We start from the raw sequence: 9,323 nt of genomic DNA on the forward strand, positions 1-9,323 counted from the left end.
GGGAGGAAGGAGAAGGATTGGGATGGGGGAGAGGGGGGAGGCTGGGAAGGGATGGGAAGGGTAAACAAAGGAGGAGGCTGCAATGCTTGGTAAGAAATTGTACGCATTATCCTGCCCATGCAATTGTAACCCCTCTGTACAGTATGTTCACAAATAAAATAAAATTAAATTAAAAAAAAAGAATGCAATCTACTCCTGGCAGTTGAGAATCACCTACACAATAAAAAGGCTTCATCATTTTCATTTTAAAGACATGGAAGACAAGAGAAACCCAAGAAACTATTCCAGATTAAAAAAATAAAAACTACTAAAACTAAACATACTAAACATACTGTGTGTACTTGAGTGGGATTCTGGACCCAAAAGAGAAGAAAAGAAATGAAGGCATAAGCAGAGAGAGGGAGAGGGAGGGAGACACAATGAACAGAGCACAATCCAATCAAACGTTATCAATTGGGAATCTGCATGTTGGAAATGTATTTCTTTTTGTTAATTTCTTTTTTTATTGTGAAAATACTGTACAGAGGGGTTACAATTACATGGGCAAGATAATGAGTACATTTCTTATCAAGCATTGTAGCCTCCTCCTTTGTTTCCCCTTCCCATCCCTTCCCATCCTTCCCCTGCCCCACACCCAATCCTCCCTGCCCCCCTCCCATGAAAGTTGTAAAGTTCGTTTTTGACATAACAACTTATACATCTCATTGTTGCAATGGGTCCACCTGCATCCCTATTTAAATGATTTGTTTTTCCCCTTCCCCTCTTCCCCTCCACAAATTATACTGACATCAAATACAGTGAAAGCACGTATTATACTGTGGGGGAGGGACCTACAAAACAACAAAGAAATAATCTTATAAATATGTTAGAAACAATCACATGAAAGAAAAAAAAATTTGAGTACATATCTTAGGGTTCATTTCCCTTATCTGACCTTTTCTGCTTGACTCAGACATATACTAGATATTGCAAATAAGGGAAACCATGGCACCTATGTTTCTTTGGGCCTGGCTTACTTCACTTAATATTTTTTTCCAAGTCTTTCCATTTCCTAACAAATGGGGCAATGTCATTCTTTCTGATGGAGGCATAGAATTCCAGTGTGTATATATACCACATTTTCTTGATCCATTCATTTACTGAGGGGCACCTGGGTTGGTTCCATATCTTAGCTATAATAAATAGTGTTGCAGTAAACATAGTTGTGCTGGTAGCTTTAGTGTGGTCTTGTTTGTAAACCTTTGGGTAAATGCCCAAAAGTGGGATTGCTCTATGTGGAGTCTTTTGAGGAACCTCCATACTACTGGAAATGTATTTCTTTGTTTTGATCATCTACTTTTCCATGTGTATGAAATTATTTCGAAGTAAATAATTTTCAGAAAAAGAAATATGCTTCTGAGACATGCAAATTACTAAATATGTTTTCCAGCCTGTGTGTAGAGATAAGGAAAGAGGTGCTATCACAGTGACCATCTCCCAGCTCTGTCACGTGATCCATTGCGTGGTTCCTCAGCAGTTTCCCCTTGATGGGTTGAGTAACTCGAATATTTTACTCTTAACGAAGGAATTTAGCTGAAATAAGTTATTAAGTGAATCTTAAGTCCAGGCTTCTCACATGTTGTTTCTTATTCCAGCAAGCTTTAGAGAAAGCTCTGTGTAACTGCTCGTCTGATTGAACAAATAAGGCCAACAGTCACAGGGAACCCTACTGCATTGTTGGTGGGAGTGTAAACTTGTTCGACCGCTTTGGAAAGCTGTATGGAAGTTCAAGAGACTCCACATAGAGCTCCCCTATGACCCAGCAATCCCACTTTGGGGCATTTACCCAAAAGATCACAAACAAGACCATACTAAAGCTACCAGCACAACTATGTTTATTGCAGCACTATTTACCATAGTTAAGATATGGAACCAACCCAGATGCCCCTCAGTAGATTAATGTCTCAAGAAAATGTGATATAAGGGCTAGGAAGGTAGCTCAGCGGTAGAGTGCTTGCCTTGCATGCATGAGGCCTGGGTTCGATTCCTCAGCACCACATAAACAGAAAAAGCTGGAAGTGGTGCTGTGGCTCCAGTGGTAGAGCACTAGCCTTGAGCTGAAGAGCTGAGGGACAGCGCCCAGACCCAGAGTTCAAGCCCCATGACTGGCAAAAAAAAGAAAATGTGATATAAATATATTTATATATATATATATGTATATATTTTATATATATGTATATGAATTCTATGCCTCCATCAGAAAGAATGACATTGCCCCATTTCTTAGGAAATGGAAAGACTTGGAAAAATTATATTAAGTGAAGTGGTCCAGGCCCAAAGAAACATAGGTCCTATGGTTTCCCTTATTTGCAATAACTACTATATGTCTGGGACAAGCAGAAAAGTTCAACAGCTATGTCACACGAAGAGGTAAGATGATGTTAAGTGAAATGAACCCCAAGATATGGACACAAGTGGGTTTTTTTCTTTCTTCTATTGTTCCTAACATATTTATAATATACCATGTGATTTTTTTGTTTCTTTGTATGTTCCTCCTCCACTGTATAACCCTGTTTTCACTGTATTTGATGCCAGTGCCCTGCATCTTGTATATACACTTCTCTAGTTTGGGGAGGGGAGAGGAAAAAATGCTTAAATATGAATATAGTTTGACCCATTGTAACAATGAGATGTACAAGACACTATGTTGAAAAATGAACTTTACAATTTAGGCGGGGGGGGGCAGTGTTGTTGTGTGTTGTGGAGGTGGGCAGGAAGGGAGGGTAGGGGAAAAACAAAGGAGGAAATAACAATGCTTGACAGAAAATGTACTCATTACCTTGCTCATGTAACTGTAACCCCTCTGAACAGTATTTTTACAATAAAAAAAAACATTTAAAAATCATACAAGGCCAACAGAATTAGGATCAGGGTAGAACAAAAGAGGTACCATCATCATCAGCTCTGTGCATGTGCACCCTAAGTGCACTTGGAATTTACCATCTAGAAATCCTAGCAGGAGAGAGAGAGACCTACTGCCAGAATATCAGCTGTGGCTAAAGAAAAATAGAACACAATGTTCAGTTGACCTGTGGTAACAGAATATCATTTCATTTTATATTCACATGAAAAGCTATTAAACCTCTCCCCCAAAATTATTTTTAGAACCCTCAAAGTTCCCAGTTGGAAGTTAAAGAAGATCCAGGCTTTGTGGAGTCTGGAGTTTATGAATTTGGGGGAAAAGGAGAGATTTTAAGAAGACAAATATAAGATTAGAAACACAAAGTTCAAACTTTGTATTGACTTTACCTCCTTTTTATTATTATTATCTTTAAGCAATTCTACAATGGAGTTGTCATTTAACAAAGCTGTTTATGAATATATTTTGATCAGTGTTACCCCTTTCAACATTTTCATCCATCCCTCCTCTACCCACCCCTACCCTTGTTTTTTTGTAGGATATGCATTGGATTCTTGTCAGCATTTTATCCCTCTCCTCCTCTTCAGTTGTCTACCCATTTCCCCCTTGAGTCCATCCCACCCTTTTAAGTACCATCTTCCTGGTGTTTTATTTTGCTCAACTTTGATTTTTGCTTTCTAAGAAATTACACTATTTGAGTTCTCTCTTAAATCTACTATATTTTGGTTGATACATTTGTATACACTTGTATACCACTCAATGTACTTACTTATGAGTTTGTAAGCTAATCTCGGTTCTACACTTAAGGGAAAACATGGGTCCTTTGTCTCTTGGGGCTTGACTTCATTTAACATAATTTTTTCCAAGTCTTTCTATTCCTTTACAAATTGTCCAATATCATTCTTTCTAAGGGATGGTTAAAATTCCATTGTGTGTATATACCACATTTTCTTGATCCATTCATCCATTTAAATAGACCCATAATAACAATGAAATTGAGATGGCAATAAAAGACCTCCCATCCAAAAAAAGCCCAGGACCTGATGGATTTACAGACAAATTCTATAAGGCCTTCAAAGGAGAATTAACACCAATACTCCTCAAACTCTTCCATACAAGGGAAAGATCCCTACCAAACTTGTTCTATGAAGCCAGCATAAGTACCCATCAAAAAACAACAACTCTAGGTATATCGCTTTCATGGATATATATGCAGAATTTCTCCATAAATATCTGGCCATTTGAATTCTACAACTAACAACAACAAAAAAACGTACATACTCAGTGACAACTTTTGATCAGATCTCTCTAGCTACAGCCACAATTATATGGTACTGAAGAAAAGCATTAGCTGTAGGTAGAAAAGGTCTGAGTGAGGATGGGCTGGTATGGTGATTACTTCTACTCAGGGTTAGATCAGGTCTTACAGCATAGCAGACCCATGCCTTGTGATCTACCCCAGTCTTCAACTTCCCAAGCACTCTGGAAAATGCACCTCAACCTTCACAAGTGCCCAACTTGCCAGAAAGAACATTGTGGTGTCTGAGGCAGGCTAACTTTATTGTGGAAAGTTACTACCTACAGAGACACACATTTGCATCCCTGGCCCTAGCTAGTCATGGTTCTAACAACTTTCATATTCCCAATACCCAAAAGAGGTCAATACCTCTGAGCAATTTTGCTAAGGCCAATGCCTCAAAGAGCAAAAGCTGAATTCCTGTTACAGTGATCTTAGATGTGTGGAGTCTGTGTGAATTCTGGAAGAACCATCAAGTTCAAGAAGGCTTTCCCATGCCTGATTATGGATGCGAAAGACACAGTACCAAATTCTTTCACTCCATATTCATAAGTCAGGCTGAAACATAAACTGTCATTTTCATGTATAATTTCGGTGACTCTTGGAGCTTAATATTCATAACAACCATTTAGGGGAACTTGTTCTTACAATGCAGATTCCTGGGTCTCACTCTCAGAACTCAGGAGCTTTGGAGTGAGAGAGACCTAGGAATCTACATTTTTATTAAGAACTCTAAGCAATTCCTATTAAACTTATCCTAAAGCCACATTTCAAGACCCATTAAGTTGGTATTTTAATAGAACAAATTGGAGTCAATAATAAATACAAATAACTCTCCCTTACTGAGCAATTTGCTCTGATGAGAGAGAGAGATGCTATCATCTATGTGGAGCTGGAATTGAAATTCACGTGTGCCTGACTCTGAAGCCACTCTCAACAATTATAGTTCCTCAGATATTTCATTAAATTGGGGAAGAGGTGGAAAGAGGAAAGGACTTGGAATATTTAAGGGCAGAGAAGGACTGCAGAAAAGAAAAAGAAATCAGGAACTATAAAAAAACCATATTTGGCTGACCTTAAATTCTTTCTACAATCAACTTTCTTTACCTCAAACTGTGAAAAATAAACAGGAGCTATAAGCAGGGAAGATTTTATGACCTTTTTTTTGTTATTGTGCATAAATGCAACTTCAGGGCAACCTTGTGCTGTTATAATTAGTTTCTTTGGATAAATTGGATAATTAAACACCCTGGAGAGAGTCTATGGGATTCCAGAATTAACGGTGGCATAATATAGTGAGTCCACTGCATGGTTTCAGAGTTTTTGTTGTCACATTTTTTTTCCAAGGCGAGCAAGAGAATATAAAACTGTCAGATTATATCACAAACAAAAAAACAATCATGTTTTTTGCCCTTATCTGCTTCAGGTCTCATCTGTGGCACAAGGCATCATCTATGTATTCTTTTATGCCAGAGTTAAAGTTATTCTAGTTATCTCGAAAGTTACCTGCCAGTTGAGTGGGCAAGTACATTTCTTTCCTATGAAAATAGTTTATATTCAAATTAATATTTTAATACAAATTAATACATTTGTGCATTCATGTGCATTTGTGCATAAATTAATACATTGTGATTTGTATTACAAATATTAGAACTAATTCTACTGACACATTATTCAAGGCAGAGAGTTAATTCTTGGCCTATGAGTATTGATGATAATTTAATCCATGTTAATTATACCTATAAACTCTCTTCATCCCTAAACCATGCATGAAGTGATGAAGTTAATAATTTTAAGGTGAGGTGAAAATACTAAGCCAGAAAGAGGAGATGATAACTTATGATACCTATTTTCAAGGTAAGAGATACCTGGACCGATAATGTGGCCATGATATTTGATAGTGCTTATTTATCTTAGATAGACCATTCTGACATCATATCATTTTTTTAAAAAAGCTTTCCATGACTTTAAGTTGGTTTCCATAAGATCTTTTATAGTGTATTTTCTATTTCAATTTCTGGATCTCTCAGAGGCCCTATGTTTAGACCTTGTGGGGCAAGGGCCAGGCACATACAATCCATCAATGTATTTCAGTGTTTAAGAATTCCTTTCATAGCAAAAATATTTTTAAAATATCTATTAGGTTATTAAGCTGTATATAATTAATATTTTAGCTCCAGGGCTCAGGCAACATGCAACATAATTCTGATGGCAACAAGACCTCCATTTCCAAGCTCCTACTCTCTAAGAACTTTTCCCTTATCCATAAGTATTATCGGATCATTGAAGAAAAGTGAAATGAATATGCAGTTCATGAACATATTATAGAATCTACAGATGTACAAATGTTAGGCCTGAGAAGTCTTGGGAGGGTAGCAAAGAAAGAAAGTGCAATGTCCTCATAATGCCTTGGGGCCTCTGGTTAATTGGGTTCATGGACTTGCCTTTCAAACTGCCAAGCTAAGGGATGAATATATGCTAACCTTTCACTTAATTAAAATGTCTCTTCTCTACTTGGTTCCATAAGATGTCCTATGCAATCAAGAGTTTTCAGAGAGCAAGTGGACTGTTTTAATCTCATGGGCAGAAAGGATGAAAGAGACTGCTTGTTAGTGTCAAAGAGGACAATCATCAAAATTCCTTCTTTTCCATCTTCTGTGTCAATAACTCACTGCTAACACAAAGTTTGGCAAGATATTCTTTAGTTTCTTGAAAATTTATTATTCCTACTGGTAGCTCTAACTAAAATCGTCCCCATTCTCCTTTTTTAGAAGGTCTGTTTCATCAATTTTTATTGCTCTCCTCTGGATACTCTCTGAGTTTGTTAGATTTTTATTCAATCCTGAATTGGACAAAGTACTTTAATAAGGGTTGCTTCCCACTGCTCCAAGAACAGGCAAAGGAATACATCCTGATGGGGTATGAGATATTGTGTATGAAAGCGTTTTTTTGTGAACCCCTGATCAGCACCCAGAGGAAAGGGGTGTTGATGAGAATGCACATCTTGAACTGATGTCCTCCCTTCCCAGAAGAATAAGGAAGGAATGATTCTACAATTTATTCACCTGGGTCTTCCACAAAACTACATTAGGTAGTCATCAAGGTATTGTACTAAGCACTAAGGATATAACGTTGTATAAGATAGGATGCTATTCCCTAGGAAACAAGAGCCTTAGTCTACCTCCTAAAACTGTGTTTGTAGGTTCAAAATACCCCAGGCGCTTTGGCATGTATCATATCACTCAAAATAGTGGTATACTAAGCCTATGTGGCAGGTATTTAGTAGAGTGAAGAAGAAACTTAAGTATATCTACCTAGAGGTAGGCTTTATTAAATGTGCATTTGCCCAAATTAAAGTTTTAAATCTCTAGCTGATTTCTATCTGTCTGCTTTCGGGATCACATCTGAACCAAAGCTGTCAGTGTTCCCAATCTACATTAATGAGGAGACACATTTAAGGTTCTGGTTCCACCTACAGTGGTTGGACATATCAGGGCCCCACCACCCTAACCACTGAAAACACTTCTGATAAAGCTCAGTACCTTTCTTCAATACCCCACTAACCTGCTAACTGTAGAGACATATAGACTTATACTAGAAGGCTAGACTGTGGCTTGCTGAGCTTTTCATAAGTCTTTGAGCATTATGTCCAGTCTATATGCATGTGTGTGTGTTTATGTGATTTTTTCCCCAATTACAAATTTGAAAAAATTGTACCTACCTCATTTGCTATACCTTGGATCTTGGATGTCCTCTGAATGGCTTGGTCCCCAGAGTAGCTTTATTAGGACATAGCAGAACCTTTGTGCAGTTGGGCCTACTTGAGAGCCTTGGGTTATTGAAGATCTGTCCCTAAAGGAGATTAAGTGACCCTGACCCTTTCTCCTTTTTGCTTTTTGACTATGAAGTTATTGGTTTTCCTCTATCACACATTTCTACCATGCTGTGCTATCTTGCCCTAGGCCCATATCCATAAGACCAATCAATCATAGATTAGAACCTAAACCAAAGAAGCAGTGGTCTTTTTTGTTACAATGACAGAAAGCCAAATAACACTGTACCATGATTGATTAGTAAAGATGCTGCATACATTGCTTGAATAGTCAATAAGTTAGTTGTCAGTGGTGGTGTTGCTGTGGGTAGTGGTCTGACAACACTGGGAAATCAGACAAAAGCCTTTTAATACTTTCCAGAGAAACTCCAGAAATACTTGACCTCACTCTCAAATAACAGGTATTCCAAAGACTTACCGCTTATAAGAATACTGTGTGGATTTGGACAAACAGCCACTAAAAGTTTGGGGTCCAGAGTTTCCTACATTTGAATTCACTGAATATAACAGACACTGGCCAATTGTTACTCGGTGATTTCTTTCATTGCTAGACCTCATTGCTAGACTTTCTTCACCAGCCTTTCTTACTGCAGTAATGCTGTTGGGTGTGACTATATGACTGAGCAATTCAGTAATGTGGAATGGTGGAGAGGAAAGTAGTTTATGCTACTCACAGGCCTAGTATTATGAAACCCTCCCACACATAATTCTTCATTCTTTGTATTAGTTATTTATTGCTGTAAAACAAATCGCCTTGACACTTAATGCCCGAAAACAACCAACATTTATCATTGTACACAGTTTCTGAGGGTCAGGAATCTGGGAGTGATTGTTCTGAATGTTTTGGCACAATATTCATCACAGGCTGCCGTTACTGAAGTCTTGGTTGAGAATGGAGACCACTTCTAAGGCATTGGGTTCACACGGCTATCTGTGAGAGATGTTATTTCCTTGGTAGTAATTGGCTAAGACCTCACTTCCTCACTCCATAGACCTATAGCTGTCCACAGAGCTATCTGAGAGCCCCATGGAATGCTGGGGGATTGGTTCCAATATAAGAAACCTGAGAAAGAGAGGGGAGAAGAAACACAAGCAGAAGGCCTTTAAGATCTACTCTCTAAAGATCATGCATCTATATTTTTCTATTCATTAATAACAAGCCACTAGGTACATCAAGTTGCAAAAGAAAGGGTATATAAGGTATGTGTATGTGAAAAGACCATCAAAATGTGTGGTGCTTTTCAAACCGTGCTCTGTTTCATCATCTGGAAAGTGAAGAGAGAAAACTAAAGGAG

At 38.0% G+C, this 9,323-nt stretch overlaps 1 pseudogene; it reads right to left on the reverse strand.

Annotated features, from left to right (window-relative positions):
• Positions 1 to 8,586, reverse strand: part of LOC105986221 — a 138,085-nt pseudogene extending 129,499 nt beyond the window's left edge.
• Between the last annotated feature and the right edge of the window lie 737 nt (positions 8,587 to 9,323).

Source organism: Dipodomys ordii, unplaced genomic scaffold (genome assembly GCF_000151885.1).
Source record: "Dipodomys ordii isolate 6190 unplaced genomic scaffold, Dord_2.0 Scaffold34, whole genome shotgun sequence".
In the NCBI taxonomy this organism is placed as follows: domain Eukaryota; kingdom Metazoa; phylum Chordata; class Mammalia; order Rodentia; family Heteromyidae; genus Dipodomys; species Dipodomys ordii.